Source organism: Protopterus annectens, chromosome 11.part0 (genome assembly GCF_019279795.1).
Source record: "Protopterus annectens isolate FY-2018-M chromosome 11.part0, PAN1.0, whole genome shotgun sequence".
NCBI classification, from domain to species: domain Eukaryota; kingdom Metazoa; phylum Chordata; order Ceratodontiformes; family Protopteridae; genus Protopterus; species Protopterus annectens.
Window position 1 is genome coordinate 1062085026 of NC_056745.1, and position 18513 is coordinate 1062103538.

Below are 18513 nucleotides of genomic sequence, written 5' to 3' on the forward strand. Positions count from 1 at the left end.
TGCAAGGTATGCATGTGTTTTGGGGATGTGTGAGGAACTGGATCCATTGTCTAGGCAGAAGTTTGAAGGCCCAAGCAAGGCATTGTTTTTCTGGGATTCCTAGTAGATGCAGGCCATGATACGAATGTAACACGTTTGAAAAAAAAAAGATTAAAGATGTCATGGAGCTCTTCAAGCTCCTGAATTTTGCATGTTGGACAGTTCAACTGGGTTGTTTTGTTTCTGGGTGCATATTTCTTTTTAGAGTAGGTAATTTGTATGGCGTTTTGGCCAGCGGATTGACTTGCTCAAGATAATTTGCAATTGTTTACAGAGGTGGTAGGAAGTATTAGGATGGGGTTATATTTTTGGGGGAATGGTTTTTGGCTTGCTGACCAGCAGGATGGAAGGATGTTTGTAGGAGGGATGTTACTGATTGTTGTTAGTTTCAGTTTGGCTGTTACCAAAGGTATAGCAGGAGAAGTTGCAGAGGAAAAGGTTCATTTTCATTTGGACAATAGGGCAGTAGTAGGAGTCCCGGATGTTACCAGGCAAGGTGTCAGGCTGGCTTGGAATGATCAGATGTGTGGTACAGGATTCCTGGGAAGCTTTTGATAGGAAGGCATGTGGTAGGGCATTGTAAGATGTTAAATTGTGTGTTGCAGATGCTTGAGAAGGAAGGAGTTTGAGGGGAAGGATTGTTGAAATATTGGGTTTAGGCTTTGGAACAAGGCAAGGCAGTTCAGTCAGACAAGGTAGATTTAGCTGCAATTAGTATAGTTGCACAGGTGGCAGAGTTACATGACTTTACAGAATTTTGGACTGTGGTTGTATGTTGAAGGATTAGGGTAGGATTGACAGGTGTGAAGACTGCCAGACAATGGCTATTGACACTTCAGGTTTGAAGGTTTTGTTGCAGGGATTCACGTTGGTAAATAGAGATTAATTTGACTATACTTGCAGCTAGTATTGGGAAAAAGACTGAATGTGATTGTGTGTCCAGGGGGGTTGGGTTTAGGTTGCTGTGGTTCTCATGGTGGAATCATCACGACTTTTTTTTGTTCAGTAAGGGCAAGGGAGATGGTGTGTTGTGTTATGATATGATGAGCCTTTATGAATTCGTTGTGTTTGTTGAGAGAGGGTTTTGTTTCATTCTTTGTGCTTTGGAAGAGTATCAAATTTAGCGGGAAGGCATATTGATTGAAGTCAGATGGATGAAGGGTTGTGTTTGGCTCATCCAGTGCTTTGCAGTATGTTTACAGATTGGTAACAGTAGGGCTTAAACTATTATAAATTTAAATCTAAATTTGAAAATCTCATTTTCATATATATTGTAAACAATGGGTGGGTTAAAAAAGCATATAACTCTTTACCGTCCTGGTAGTACATTTGGCAGCTAACAACCAAGACATAATTTGGAAGCTACATTTGGTAGTGAGGAGTATTGTATAGTTGGAGGTAGTACCACGGTTATTTTGGCTTTGGATAAGGGCTCATTGCTTTGTTAATGTTAGCATAGTTAGGCAACTGGCTGCTTGGGGCAGTTATATGATAGGGCATTGGGATGTCAATGACGGTGATCCAGTTTGGTTTAGTGAGGACGGGGTACACCTGGATGATTTTGGTTTGACCTCTTTAGTGTACACTTACATTTGGTTTGGAAATTTTGCTGAAGGTTTTAGAGTGATGAAGGGGAACAGCTTGTGGCAAGCTAGTTGGTGGACAAGAGGTGCAGGCTTGTCTCTCTTCTATTCCGCTTCTGGTGTTGTACTGTTAATTCAATGAGTTTGGAGAATGAAAGTGAGTGGTGGGACACTGCTTCATAAGTAAAGTAAGCAAGCGGATTTGGGGACACTGCTTCTTAAGTAAAAATAAGCAAGTGGAGGTAAGGATGCTACTTATCTGGTCAAGGTAAGCAATGTTATACTGCACTAGTAAATGGTTATATGGATGTTCATGCTGTGATCAATAAATTAGAATGTTGCTCATAAACATCATCAAATGTCATTTGGTGTGGGTTATTTATTGAAGTAGATTGGAACATATGAGGTTTGGGGACAAACCAATTTGTCCAGGGACATCTTCAGGGAAGGGTCAAGTAGGAATTGTTATAAGAGTTAAGATGGTAATGGAAGAAGGTTAGGGTGGTGGGAATATAAGGATTAAATTAGGAAAGTAGGAGGTTTGGGAGTAAATGAAGAAAGTGCAAGGAGGGACTTAACTGGTTTTGTTTAAGTATAACTGGCTTAGGGATCAAATTTTAGCATGAACTTGCTACCTACCCTCCCTCCCTCCCTTAGGAACATTCGGGATTGTGTGATTACATTTATAGGTTTGGTGTTTAGGCAGGGAAGAGGGGTAGGCTTGTTCCTCTTCTGTCCCCCCTCTGGTGCTGGATGGTTAATTCAATGAGTTGGGGAATGAAAGTGAGCGATGGGACACTGCTTGATAAGTAAAGTAAGCAAGCAGAGGTGAGGAACCTGCTTCATAAGTAAAATAAGTGAGTGGAGTTGAGGACGCTGTTTATTTGGTTATGGTGAGCGAGGTTACACTGCCCTAGTAAATGGTTATATGGATGTTCATGCTGTGATCAATAAATTAAAATATTGCTTAATAAAGTTATGTTTATGGAAATTTAATAAAGGTCATCAAATGTCATTCGGTGTGGTGTATTTATTAAAGGGGATCGGGACAAAACACTTTTTCACCAAATATTTCAGTGACTTTCCCATCCTTGTCAGAGTGGAAGAGAATAACATTTACCAGATGTTTAGCAGCAGCAGCTGGATTTACCAAGGAAATCAGTGCTGGCACTAATCTGGGATGTGAAGAAATTGACACTATCATCTTTACTAGCATGTCTGGCTGAGGTTTTGTACATAATTTCAGATCAGCTTGTGTGTGTTATGTGCCAGCATGACTAGCTATGATATTGTAAATAAGTTCTTACATGTTGACTAATACAGTATTTGTACAGGATGTTTAAAAAAGTTGAACAGTGTTCTGTTACATGTCTAACTGCAAATGTTTGTACAGGAGTTTCTAAATGCAGACTGTCTCAGAGTCAGCTGATCTACAGATGATGTCATTGTTATGTATTCAGATGCTCTGTATTTACTGTCAAGAGACTGAAAGACAGGAATGAACTTTAAAAGAACAGCTGTTTGTTGATTTTTAAAGTGTGAAATGAAAATAAGAACTGGAGCAGTGCATTAAGTTAACTTAGCTTATAAAAGAGCCTGCTGAAGACAACAGCTGTTGTCCATAGTTGAGTTGTGATCACAGTTGTACTGAGCAGTGGAATAGCTGATGCCCAAAGGGCTCACCAAGAACTGTAAGCCTGCCTTTGCTCTTTTGTAATATTTAGTTTAGTTCAGGGACAGTGTTCTTCAGTTAGATAAGAAATTATAGCTAATTACAGTTTTTCTAAATGCTGAATTTCTATCCTTCAACATTAATTTCATTTTTCTGGTGATTGATTTCTGTTTGTTTATTGAAATTACCGGGTTTTTTTTTTTACATTTTTAATCATTTTGCTCATTATTAAATATTTTTATTGTCTTATATTGTGGCTGATCAATCAGTGTATTCTTTAGTGAGAGTGCCTATACCTGTTTTTATAATTCCTGGGCCACTCTAAGACCCTGGCTGCTTTAGGTTATTTGCTACCATTTGTTTTGATATCTAAATTTAATAACTGGACACCCCTCTGAAAGAGCATGTAGACATTCTGACTGGTGGCAGCATTTTACCATATCATTTGGGGAAGGGGCACAGCTGGAAATCTGTGTCAGGCTTTCCAAGAAGTGTTTGTATGTGTGAGACTCAATTTATTTAAGTGTGAGTGTATCAGAGTTCTTAAACTGGGACACATTGCTCTGGAGTGTGTAATAAGGAGTTACATTAGGGGTGGGCAGAAGTATACAGCCCAGTTTCAGGTTAAAGAGCATGTTCCTGTTCTGCTCTTAGGGGAAATTGTGAAATATTACTTCCATTTAAGTGACAGTCTAACACTGGAGTCAGTAGTGAGGATGGAAGTTCATCAGTTAAGTTTCAGTTCTAAGGTTAAGTTGTTCTTATATTAATAAGCTGCTCTTATATTATATATTTTAATTTGTCTCTAGCTTTTAAGTTTCAGTTATGAGGAAGCACAGTCTCAGTTTACACTATGGTGTTAAGGGGAAAGGAGGACTTGGATAAAGGAATGAGTTTAATGCTTTTATTGCTCTTAACAGAACCACCATCTGTAACCACTCCCTTGCACCAAATAACCTGATTTTACATATAAATTATTGAATGTCTTTAATGCTTTTCATTATAATCAACTAGGGTCACTTGTCTGTGTGTTTCAATAAAGAATACTCCATTTTTTAACTCATCTGTGGACTACCTTCTATTTTATTATTTTGTAGTTCATATTTTAAAGTTAGAATTTTATTAGTGAAATAGCTGCATAACATATTTCAATGAGTGAACTTCACATTCTACGCATTGTGAAGTCTCTAGTTGTTTTTTTTTTTTTTTTAGAAGTTCCTCAATTTCTGACCCAGGATAGTAGGGGAACATCATATATTGTTGGCAGTTTGGTGGTATATTGACTGGACATCACTGATTGGTGGCAGTTCAGTGAGATGTTAACCAAACGTCACATGGGGTTACAAAATAAACATTTAAAAGACTGTGGAACTTCATATAATCTATCTGTTTACTTAGGATCAACATACTATCTATCATGTAGATTACATGTTGTAATAAATATATCCTTCAATGCTGGAAGAACATGAGGAACAGGTGTAGGTTCAAGAAATTCCAGTTGTAACAAATCATATGACAGTGGAAGATCATTATGTTCACACTGAAACAAATGATTCATTCTGGGTATGTTTGCAGAAAAATAAAATCCTTCTATCAGAAGAGAAACTTTCTTCAGAATAATTATCAGAAATATGAATAGAAAAAAAACTGAAGTTGTCCCCTCACTATCATTTTCCTGTTCAATGTTCTGAACATTCTTAGAAAGTGAAAAATTCTTTTTAATCTTACCAGTAACACCAGAACTGGTAGGGACATGAGCCTGAACCAAGACTAATAATTCGTTCCTGTCAAAGGTAATTGAGACAGACAAAGTTAAATGTCTAATATTTTGATTCTTTTTGGCAGGAATTTATAAAGAATCAGAACAACTTTTGACAGACAAAACCTCACTGTAAATAGCATCCCAGTCTGGCTAGGCAGAGACGTATTCTCTGTTCTTTCTTTTAAAACTGTAGTTCTCCCTTGCCCAACAAGTTTACTTCAACAGCTGAAGAGGATATGTCGAACTCCTGGCTCATGGTTGCTGTAGGTACTATACCAAAAGGAGCCAAGGAAAAAAGATGACAGGTTGGAGGAACCAGAAATGGCCACAGCAGAGTCAACCATCTCCAGCTTGGGCAATTTAGTAGCCAGCTGAAGGGAGGGGGGGCTGGAAGAAAAAGAAGAAAGAAATAAGGAACCATTAGGTTATTCCACCGTAAAGCCAAAAATCAAGCCTGAATCCCAGGGAACCTTAGCAGTAGTATTTGATGAAACAGGTAAATATTAAAAAAGTTGATTTTTTTTCACCCCAAAAAAACAGTTTTAAGCATTTTAAACACTGACCACAGCCCCAAAAGTAATTTAACATAACTTTTAGACTGGAAAAACTAAGTTATTTTAACAACTTTTTCCTCAGAAGTAAAAAGTATCTGTCATAGTAAAAAGTGATAAAATGGCACGTGATATTCTGTAAAAACTCTCTTTCCTAGCTTAAAAACAATACTTTTACAGAAAAAGTTAGTTTTCTGTCATAAAATTAAAATGTGGAAGATTCTTCCCTGAAGGGAACTTACCTGCTCAGTATTGGAGAAGCATTAATTGACCATCGATCCTCAAAGGTCCACAAAAAGAGTAGTCTTTGGCTGCAGGAAAGATCTGAAGTATTTGGCATCCAAACCATTTTTTTTCATCAGTTCTTCTTGAGTTGGTCAACATTTTGGATGTATGGAAGGCACCTTTAACTCTTGGAAGCTACCCGGCTGTTATATCCTTAACAGAATATAACCCATATAGCTAAGGTTACAGCAGCAGTGATTCATATGATGAACATCTACAGTGCTCCTGCCATGTGTGTCTGTTGAATTTGAAGACTTGCATGAAGGATACTACCTATGTATTATGATATTGCTTGCATTTCTGAGGCTTCCTTTGAAAACCAGTGCATGTAGGTGGTAATACTTACACAACAGTGCTTAATTCAGGCAACTTTTGTTGTTACTGATGTATAATTTTTTAACACATGTATGTTGTCTATAGGCATATTACATGTTTTCTATATTAAGCTGTTTGCTGCCCACAACTGCCCATGGCAGTATGCTGCATACCCGCCCCATCTGCAAGTAGTTGCACATCCCTCTGGCTGTATAGAAAAAGAAATTACTGTAAGGTAATTCACAAAATGTTTTCTTTCTTTACATAAACATATTGCAATTATATATCTCTGTAATACACACACGTACACACACACTTAAATATATGAAATGTATATATAGATATGTATAGATAGATATGGGTATACATGTCATATACATAATTGACCATTCAAAAAAAGAACATAAAATATCAGTCAAAAAATATCAAAACTCATAATATCTAAAAAACTTTTAAAAAAGAACTCTGATAATGCATAATAGAAAAAGGGCAAATTTCCAGTCCCTGCCATACCCCGACATCAGATAAAGTAATGGCAGCACACTGTGATCATCGGACTATTGGATTGCTTTTGCAGGCACAAAGATGTTTGCTATTCCAAGCATCCAACTAACTAAAAGTCTTCTCATTTATATTTTGTTACAGTCACATATCTTTAAATCTGTAAAGTCAATATTGCATTTCAAACTAGCCATTGCCCACTCCATCATCCACAATCCTGAAAACTGCCCTTGTCTCAAAGACCAAGTTCAAACAAATACTATCCACAGATCTCTAAGGTCCTCCAATAAACTTCTGCCAAAGGTAACTGAATCCATCAACAACAATGCAGACTCCCTATATGCTAATAAAGTGTCTAAAACCTGGAATTCAGTACCCCAATACATCCTAAACAACACACACGGTCACAAATTCAAGATACTTCTAAAAGAACACATTACTAGCTATTGGCTATGCTCCTGCACATTTCCTGGTTAATTTTACTGTCCTACTTACATCAACCTCTGATTACCTACCACACCTCCTTCTTACCCTACTGAGACCAACTTTCTTATATATACCAAAACTCTCTTGTTTCCCTTTTACATAGTTGTTATGTTAAGTATGTCTTTTCTAACCTAACAGCCATGTTAAAACAATAAATTAAAAAGTTTTTTATCATCTGTCTATTCCCATTCATGTACACTGAACTGTAATGTTTGCACTTGTGGCTGTGTATATCTATACATTGTCGGTGGTGTAATTTCTAATCTAATCAGCCTTGTTAAAAACAATAAGCAACATTTTTTTTATTATTCCTATCTATGCCTATTCAAATTTATCCTATATGTAATGTAGGTACTTGCTGCTCTGTGTACTTCCTATACTGTTGGAGGCCTAATTGCCACCTTGTGTCATACTCTTCTATATCCATTCATTACTGCATCATATATAAATATATTCTACTGTATACTAACAATATATTTTTTCTCTTGAAGCTTTTCTCCCCGGCTATCTGCTAAAAATGGGTTCCTGGCCCAGTCGGACATTTCCCGTTAAACAAATGTAAAATAAATAAAATATGCATATTACAGAATCTGAGTTTGTTACATTGTCCCTTTAAAAATTCTAAAAGCATTACACTATTCCTTTAATTCCACCAAACCCTCAGAGCAGCTCTTTTTGAAACCCCATCTTAAGAGAAGAGAACTTTTGGGAAAACACTGACTTTATTTCTGCGCACTTCAGGTGAAAGTGTAACTATGCTGAAAGAAGTAACATTTGTAGACGTGTCACTGTGCTATATCTGCTGCTGCTAAGTACTGTGAGAATGTATCTTTCACACACTGAGCAGGATAGATGTGTCGACACAACATAATTTGTTTAAAACAGGTCGTAAAGTCTAAAACTAAGATAAGTGGTAACACTTTAATAAGCAGCCCTGTTGCTATGACATTCTGAGTTTTTCCAGTAACTTCTCAATTGTTTTCTCTATACACTGGTTTCTGTAAAAAAAAAAAAAAAAAAAAAAATACATGTGATTTAGCAGAAGAAAGGTCTAAGCAAAATGATATCTCATTTATAACTGAGTGTTTTATGAAGCACTTATTTTTACCTTAAAAGTTATACTTTCTTACTACCTTATTTTCCCTGTGCAATTTACCACCATGCTATGCAATATCACCTGCTGGAATATTTTGGATATTCCAGACACGATAAGATAAAGTGGTGTGTTACTGTGATGATATCTAATTGCTATATTACCTATGTTCTAAATAGTTTACCTTATTTTTACTAAAAGTATTTCTTACTTATTCATTCATCAGGACTTAGTGGGTATGGTAGTTGGGTATAAGTTTTACTTTGGCAAGTCTATGCTAATGGGTTGATCGGTGGTCTGTGCTATTTTGAGAGTTTAGCACTGCTCTCCATTGGATCAGGCAGATGTGGGTGGGCAGTCAGAAAAGGTTTGTTATCTGGATGATTTTTTAAGAGTAGGTGAAGTGTTTGACAAAGCATTGCAAGGTATGCATGTGTTTTGGGGATGTGTGAGGAACTGGGTCCATTGTCTAGGCAGAAGTTTGAAAGCACAAGCAAGGCATTGTTTTTCTGGGATTCCTAGTAGATGCAGGCCATGATACGAATGTAACACGTTTGAAAGAAAAAAGATTAAAGATGTCATGGAGCTCTTCAAGCTCCTGAATTTTGCATGTTGGACAGTTCAACTGGGTTGTTTTGTTTCTGGGTGCATATTTCTTTTTAGAGTAGGTAATTTGTATGGCGTTTTGGCCAGCGGATTGACTTGCTCAAAATAATTTGCAATTGTTTACAGAGGTGGTAGGAAGTATTAGGATGGGGTTATATTTTTGGGGGAATGGTTTTTGGCTTGCTGACCAGCAGGATGGAAGGATGTTTGTAGGAGGGATGTTACTGATTGTTAGTTTCAGTTTGGCTGTTACCAAAGGTATAGCAGGAGAAGTTGCAGAGGAAAAGGTTCATTTTCATTTGGACAATGGGGCAGTAGTAGGAGTCCCGGATGTTACCAGGCAAGGTGTCAGGCTGGCTTGGAATGATCAGATGTGTGGTACAGGATTCCTGGGAAGCTTTTGATAGGAAGGCATGTGGTAGGGCATTGTAAGATGTTAAATTGTGTGTTGCGGATGCTTGAGAAGGAAGGAGTTTGAGGGGAAGGATTGTTGAAATATTGGGTTTAGGCTTTGGAACAAGGCAAGGCAGTTCAGTCAGACAAGGTAGATTTAGCTGCAGTTAGTATAGTTGCACAGGTGGCAGAGTTACATGACTTTACAGAATTTTGGACTGTGGTTGTATGTTGAAGGATTAGGGTAGGATTGACAGGTGTGAAGACTGCCAGACAATGGCTATTGACACTTCAGGTTTGAAGGTTTTTTTGCAGGGATTCACGTTGGTAAATAGAGATTCATTTGACTATACTTCGTGTGACATTCACTTTATAGATGCATTACGGATCTCTTAGGATGTCAGAGTTTTTTTGTTTGGTAGTTTGGTGGGATTTTCAGTTTTCTTCCTCAATGTGTATTTGCATGAGCAAATCTAAAACAGATCAATTAAAATGGGCAGGCAGCTAGTATTGGGAAAAGACTGGAATGAGTGATTGTGTCCAGGGGGTTGGGTTTAGAGGTTGCTGTGGTTCTCATGGTGGGAATCATCTGGACTCCTTTTTGTTCAGTAAGGGGCAAGGAGATGGTGTGTAATCTGTTATGGATATGATGAGGAGAGCTTTATGGTATCCTGTTGTTTCGAGGGAGAGGTTTTCATTCATTCTTTGTGCTTTGGAAGAGTATCAAATTTAGCGAGGGAAGGCATATTGATTGAAGTCATTAAGATGGTGGGTTGTTGGTCATCCAGTGCTTTCTTGTCCTATAGCAGATTATTGGGTACAGTGAGTGGCTTACTATTAAATTAATTTTCTAGGAAAGAAAATCTCATTTTGGTCATACTTGTATACAATGGGTGGCAAAAGGGGACTGCAGTTAAACCAGATGGGCTGAATTTGGGTTTTCACTGTTTTGGGTGGCATTTAACTCTTTACCGTCCTGGTAGTACATTTGGCAGCTAACAACCAAGGCATAATTTGGAAGCTACATTTGGTAGTGAGGAGTATTGTATAGTCGGAGGTAGTACCATGGTTATTTTGGCTTTGGATAAGGGCTCATTGCTTTGTTAATGTTAGCATAGTTAGGCAACTGGCTGCTTCGGGCAGTTATATGATAGGGCATTGGGATGTCAATGACAGTGATCCAGTTTGGTTTAGTGATGACGGGGTACACCTGGATGATTTTGGTTTGACCTCTTTAGTGTACACTTACATTTGGTTTGGAAATTTTGCTGAAGGTTTTAGAGTGATGAAGGGAAACAGCTTGTGGCAAGCTAGTTGGTGGACAAGAGGTGCAGGCTTGTCTCTCTTCTATACCCCTTCTGGTGTTGTACTGTTAATTCAATGAGTTTGGAGAATGAAAGTGAGTGGTGGGACACTGCTTCATAAGTAAAGTAAGCAAGCGGATTTGGGGACGCTGCTTCTTAAGTAAAAATAAGCAAGTGGAGGTAAGGATGCTACTTATTTGGTCAAGGTAAGCAATGTTATACTGCACTAGTAAATGGTTATATGGATGTTCATGCTGTGATCAATAAATTAGAATGTTGCTCATAAACATCATCAAATGTCATTTGGTGTGGGTTATTTATTGAAGTAGATTGGAACATATGAGGTTTGGGGACAAACCAATTTGTCCAGGGACATCTTCAGGGAAGGGTCAAGTAGGAATTGTTATAAGAGTTAAGATGGTAATGGAAGAAGGTTAGGGTGGTGGGAATATAAGGATTAAATTAGGAAAGTAGGAGGTTTGGGAGTAAATGAGGAAAGTGCAAGGAGGGACTTAACTGGTTTTGTTTAAGTATAACTGGCTTAGGGATCAAATTTTAGCATGAACTTGCTACCCACCCTCCCTCCCTTAGGAACATTCGGGATTGTGTGATTACATTTATAGGTTTGGTGTTTAGGCAGGGAAGAGGGGTAGGTTTGTTCCTCTTCTGTCCCCCCTCTGGTGCTGGATGGTTAATTCAATGAGTTGGGGAATGAAAGTGAGCGATGGGACACTGCTTGATAAGTAAAGTAAGCAAGCAGAGGTGAGGAACCTGCTTCATAAGTAAAATAAGTGAGTGGAGGTGAGGACGCTGTTTATTTGGTTATGGTAAGCGAAGTTACACTGCCCTAGTAAATGGTTATATGGATGTTCATGCTGTGATCAATAAATTAAAATATTGCTTAATAAAGTTATGTTTATGGAAATTTAATAAAGGTCATCAAATGCCATTTGGTGTGGTGTATTTATTGAAGCGGATCGGGACAAAACACTTTTTCACCAAATATTTCAGTGACTTTCCCATCCTTGTCAGAGTGGAAGAGAATAACATTTACCAGATGTTTAGCAGCAGCAGCTGGATTTACCAAGGAAATCAGTGCTGGCACTGATCTGGGATGTGAAGAAATTGACACTATCATCTTTACTAGCATGTCTGGCTGAGGTTTTGTACATAATTTCAGATCAGCTTGTGTGTGTTATGTGCCAGCATGACTAGCTATGATATTGTAAATAAGTTCTTACATGTTGACTAATACAGTATTTGTACAGGATGTTTAAAAAAGTTGAACAGTGTTCTGTTACATGTCTAACTGCAAATGTTTGTACAGGAGTTTCTAAATGCAGACTGTCTCAGAGTCAGCTGATCTACAGATGATGTCATTGTTATGTATTCAGATGCTCTGTATTTACTGTCAAGAGACTGAAAGACAGGAATGAACTTTAAAAGAACAGCTGTTTGTTGATTTTTAAAGTGTGAAATGAAAATAAGAACTGGAACAGTGCATTAAGTTAACTTAGCTTATAAAAGTGCCTGCTGAAGACAACAGCTGTTGTCCATAGCTGAGTTGTGATCACAGTTGTACTGAGCAGTGGAATAGCTGATGCCCAAAGGGCTCACCAAGAACTGTAATCCTGCCTTTGCTCTTTTGTAATATTTAGTTTAGTTCAGGGACAGTGTTCTTCAGTTAGATAAGAAATTATAGCGAATTACAGTTTTTCTAAATGCTGAATTTCTATCCTTCAACATTAATTTCAATTTCATTTTTCTGGTGATTGAATTCTGTTTGTTTATTGAAATTACCGTTTTTTTTTTTTACATTTTTAATCATTTTGCTCATTATTAAATATTTTTATTGTCTTATATTGTGGCTGATCAATCAGTGTATTCTTTAGTGAGTGCCTATACCTGTTTTTATAATTCCTGGGCCACTCTAAGACCCTGGCTGCTTTAGGTAATTTGCTACCATTTGTTTTGATATCTAAATTTAATAACTGGACACCCCTCTGAAAGAGCATGTAGACATTCTGACTGGTGGCAGCATTTTACCATATCATTTGGGGAAGGGGCACAGCTGGAAATCTATGTCAGGCTTTCCAAGAAGTGTTTGTATGTGTGAGACTCAATTTATTTAAGTGTGAGTGTATCAGAGTTCTTAAACTGGGACACATTGCTCTGGAGTGTGTAATAAGGAGTTGCATTAGGGGTGGGCAGAAGTATACAGCCCAGTTCCAGGTTAAAGAGCATGTTCCTGTTCTGCTCTTAGGGGAAATTGTGAAATATTACTTCCATTTAAGTGACAGTCTAACACTGGAGTCAGTAGTGAGGATGGAAGTTCATCAGCTAAGTTTCAGTTCTAAGGTTAAGTTGTTCTTATATTAATAAGCTGCTCTTATATTATATATTTTAATTTGTCTCTAGCTTTTAAGTTTCAGTTATGAGGAAGCACAGTCTCAGTTTACACTATGGTGTTAAGGGGAAAGGAGGACTTGGATAAAGGAATGAGTTTAATGCTTTTATTTCTCTTAACAGAACCACCATCTGTAACCACTCCCTTGCACCAAATAACCTGATTTTACATATAAATTATTGAATGTCTTTAATGCTTTTCATTATAATCAACTAGGGTCACTTGTCTGTGTGTTTCAATAAAGGCTATTCCATTTTTTAACTCATCTGTGGACTACCTTCTATTTTATTATTTTGTAGTTCATATTTTAAAGTTTGAATTTTATTAGTGAAATAGCTGCATAACATATTTCAATGAGTGAACTTCACATTCTCCGCATTGTGAAGTCTCTAGTTGTTTTTTTTTTTTTTTAGAAGTTCCTCAATTTCTGACCCAGGATAGTAAGGGAACATCATATATTGTTAGCAGTTTGGTGGTATATTGACTGGACATCACTGATTGGTGGCAGTTCAGTGAGATGTTAACCAGACGTCACATGGGGTTACAAAATAAACATTTAAAAGACTGTGGAACTTCATACAATCTATCTGTTTACTTAGGGTCAACATACTATCTATCATGTAGATTACATGTTGTAATAAATATATCCTTCAATGCTGGAAGAACATGAGGAACAGGTGTAGGTTCAAGAAATTCCAGTTGTAACAAATCATATGACAGTGGAAGATCATTATGTTCACACTGAAACAAATGATTAATTCTGGGTATGTTTGCAGAAAAATAAAATCCTTCTATCAGAAGAGAAACTTTCTTCAGAATAATTATCAGAAATATGAATAGAAAAAAACTGAAGTTGTCCCCTCACTATCATTTTCCTGTTCAATGTTCTGAACATTCTTAGAAAGTGAAAAATTATTTTTAATCTTACCAGTAACACCAGAACTGGTAGGGACATGAGCCTGAACTAAGACTAATAATTCGTTCCTGTCAAAGGTAATTGAGACAGACAAAGTTAAATGTCTAATATTTTGATTCTTTTTGGCAGGAATTTATAAAGAATCAGAACAACTTTTGACAGACAAAACCTCACTGTAAATAGCATCCCAGTCTGGCTAGGCAGAGACATATTCTCTGTTCTTTCTTTTAAAACTGTAGTTCTCCCTTGCCCAACAAGTTTACTTCAACAGCTGAAGAGGATATGTCGAACTCCTGGTTCATGGTTGCTGTAGGTACTATACCAAAAGGAGCCAAGGAAAAAAGATGACAGGTTGGAGGAACCAGAAATGGCCACAGCAGAGTCAACCATCTCCAGCTTGGGCAATTTAGTAGCCAGCTGAAGGAAGGGGGGGGGGGGCTGGAAGAAAAAGAAGAAAGAAATAAGGAACCATTAGGTTATTCCACCGTAAAGCCAAAAATCAAGCCTGAATCCCAGGGAACCTTAGCAGTAGTAATTGATGAAACAGGTAAATATTAAAAAAGTTGATTTTTTTTCACCCCAAAAAAACAGTTTTAAGCATTTTAAACACTGACCACAGCCCCAAAAGTAATTTAACATAACTTTTAGACTGGAAAAACTAAATTATTTTAACAACTTTTTCCCTCAGAAGTAAAAAGTATCTGTCATAGTAAAAAGTGATAAAAAGTCACGTGATATTCTGTAAAAACTCTCTTTCCTAGCTTAAAAACAATACTTTTACAGAAAAAGTTCGTTTTCTGTCATAAAATTAAAATGTGGAAGATTCTTCCCTGAAGGGAACTTACCTGCTCAGTATTGGAGAAGCATTAATTGACCATCGATCCTCAAAGGTCCACAAAAAGAGTAGTCTTTGGCTGCAGGAAAGATCTGAAGTGTTTGGCATCCAAACCATTTTTTTTTCATCAGTTTTGCTTGAGTTGGTCAACATTTTGGATGTATGGAAGGCACCTTTAACTCTTGGAAGCTACCCGGCTGTTATATCCTTAACAGGATATAACCCATATAGCTAAGGTTACAGCAGCAGTGCTTCATATGATGAACATCTACAGTGCTCCTGCCATGTGTGTCTGTTGAATTTGAAGACTTGCATGAAGGATACTACCTATGTATTATGATATTGCTTGCATTTCTGAGGCTTCCTTTGAAAACCAGTGCATGTAGGTGGTAATACTTACACAACAGTGCTTAATTCAGGCAACTTTTGTTGTTACTGATGTATAATTTTTTAACACATGTATGTTGTCTATAGGCATATTACATTTTTTCTATATTAAGCTGTTTCCTGCCCACAACTGCCCATGGCAGTATGCTGCATACCCGCCCCATCTGCAAGTAGTTGCACATCCCTCTGGCTGTATAGAAAAAGAAATTACTGTAAGGTAATTCACAAAATGTTTTCTTTCTTTACATAAACATATTGCAATTATATATCTCTGTAATACACACACTTAAATATATGAAATGTATATATAGATATGTATAGATAGATAGATATGGGTATACATGTCATATACATAATTGACCATTCAAAAAAAGAACATAAAATATCAGTCAAAAAATATCAAAACTCATAATATCTAAAAAACTTTTAAAAAAGAACTCTGATAATGCATAATAGAAAAAGGGCAAATTTCCAGTCCCTGCCATACCCCGACATCAGATAAAGTAATGGCAGCACACTGTGATCATCGGACTATTGGATTGCTTTTGCAGGCACAAAGATGTTTGCTATTCCAAGCATCCAACTAACTAAAAGTCTTCTCATTTATATTTTGCTACAGTCACATATCTTTAAATCTGTAAAGTCAATGTTGCATTTCAAACTAGCCATTGCCCACTCCATCATCCACAATCCTGAAAACTGCCCTTGTCTCAAAGACCAAGTTCAAACAAATACTATCCACAGATCTCTAAGGTCCTCCAATAAACTTCTGCCAAAGGTAACTGAATCCATCAACAACAATGCAGACTCCCTATATGCTAATAAAGTGTCTAAAACCTGGAATTCAGTACCCCAATACATCCTAAACAACACACACGGTCACAAATTCAAGATACTTCTAAAAGAACACATTACTAGTTATTGGCTATGCTCCTGCACATTTCCTGGTTAATTTTACTGTCCTACTTACATCAACCTCTTATTACCTACCACACCTCCTTCTTACCCTACTGAGACCAACTTTCTTATATATACCAAAACTCTCTTGTTTCCCTTTTACATAGTTGTTATGTTAAGTATGTCTTTTCTAACCTAACAGCCATGTTAAAACTATAAATTAAAAAGTTTTTTATCATCTGTCTATTCCCATTCATGTACACTGAACTGTAATGTTTGCACTTGTGGCTGTGTATATCTATACATTGCCAGTGGTGTAATTTCTAATCTAATCAGCCTTGTTAAAAACAATAAGCAACATTTTTTTTATTATTCCTATCTATGCCTATTCAAATTTATCCTATATGTAATGTAGGTACTTGCTGCTCTGTGTACTTCCTATACTGTTGGAGGCCTAATTGCCACCTTGTGTCATACTCTTCTATATCCATTCATTGCTGCATCATATATAAATATATTCTACTGTATACTAACAATATATTTTTTCTCTTGAAGCTTTTCTCCCCGGCTATCTGCTGAAAACGGGTTCCTGGCCCAGTCGGACATTTCCCGTTAAACAAATGTAAAATAAATAAAATATGCATATTACAGAATCTGAGTTTGTTACATTGTCCCTTTAAAAATTCTAAAAGCATTACACTATTCCTTTAATTCCACCAAACTCTCAGAGTAGCTCTTTTTGAAACCCCATCTTAAGAGAAGAGAACTTTTGGGAAAACACTGACTTTATTTCTGTGCACTTCAGGTGAAAGTGTAACTATGTTGAAAGAAGTAACATTTGTAGACGTGTCACTGTGCTATATCTGCTGCTGCTAAGTAGTGTGAGAATGTATCTTTCACACACTGAGCAGGATAGATGTGTCGACACAACATAATTTGTTTAAAACAGGTCGTAAAGTCTAAAACTAAGATAAGTGGTAACACTTTAATAAGCAGCCCTGTTGCTATGACATTCTGAGTTTTTCCAGTAACTTCTCAGTTGTTTTCTCTATACACTGGTTTCTGTAAAAAAAAAAAAAAAAAGCAGAAGAAAAGTCTAAGCAAAATGATATCTCATAACTGAGTGTTTTATGAAGCACTTATTTTTACCTTAAAAGTTATACTTTCTTACTACCTTATTTTCCCTGTGCAATTTACCACCATGCTATGCAATATCACCTGCTGGAATATTTTGGATATTCCAGACACGATAAGATAAAGTGGTGTGTTACTGTGATGATATCTAATTGCTATATATTGACCCTTTTATGACGATGTCTAAAATAATTACAACTTCATATAAAATTATCAGAAAATGAAATTTGATTACTGTCTAATTAAAATATAATTATTAATTTATTTCATTAAGTACAATATTCTATTGCAATGTTAGCAAAGCTATTATGTATGTAGTTTTACAATCACTGCCTTCTGAAACTGTGCAGTTAGATGCCCCATTTAGTTAGGTGCAGCTATAGTCCAATCCATTGTGGATGCAGCATTCTCTGTTGAAGGAATAGATATAATGTGTCTAAAACCTGTCTACCTGCATCACACAAGTGCTTTAGTAAAAATTAGTAGGAATTGCCTGTACTGCACACATTCCATAACAGGAAAACACCTATGCTTAGCAGCGGCATAGTTTACAAAGTCCACATACTTAGACTGCCACATTTGTAATCAGTTAAGGAACACTAATGCTCAGCTCTTGGCACTCCACAATTGAGAAGCAGTGTTTTGTGAATCACCTTCCCACTACACACTATTCAAGACTTCACAATGTCACTGTATGTAGTATGCAAGACTTTATTAATACTGCCTCATTTTTACTAAACACCAGCTTCATTTGTTATGCCATGGGGGCATATACAACTATCTGTATTGTTTCGGGCCCTGTGTTTACTGACTATTAAGCTTCTTCTCAATCAAAGTCCCAACTGCTACATACGATCCTTTAAACTCAAACATTTACTGAGACCTTACTCATCAGGTCCTCATTCTAAACTAACATTTTCTTGTTTCTCTGTTAAGCAACTCCACTTTTCCACCCTGTTTGTGTTCCATAAGTAAAGTTATCAAACAATATTAAAAAGTTCAGCTAAAAATATGCTCATTACATTATTTATATTAAAAAAAAAACATTTGACAATGAATTGTAATGGTAATGGTGGTGGTGAAGGGGGATATTTGTTGTATCTACATTTAAGGGGAATGTGCGATACGAAGCAAATGCAACCCTCTTAAAAGTTAAAAAAAAATATTTAATGTTTAGGTATTTGACTCTATCTATCTCTCTCTCTCTCTCTCTCATCTGGTCCATGGCTAAAATTATATGGACTATTTATTATAAAAGAGTGCATTTTATGTAGTTAATTCAGAGTTCTGTACTGGTTAGTAACTGGTCTTTGAGAATAAAGAAGTGGGCCACTTCATTTCCCATTT

The 18513-nt window shown here is 36.7% G+C and overlaps 1 protein-coding gene across 1 annotated transcript in view; it reads right to left on the minus strand.

Annotated features, from left to right (window-relative positions):
* The window catches only part of LOC122815696 (mucin-19-like), a 1162279-nt gene that overhangs the window by 490485 nt on the left and 653281 nt on the right, over positions 1 to 18513 (minus strand). The gene's annotated exons all lie outside the window — the stretch shown is intronic.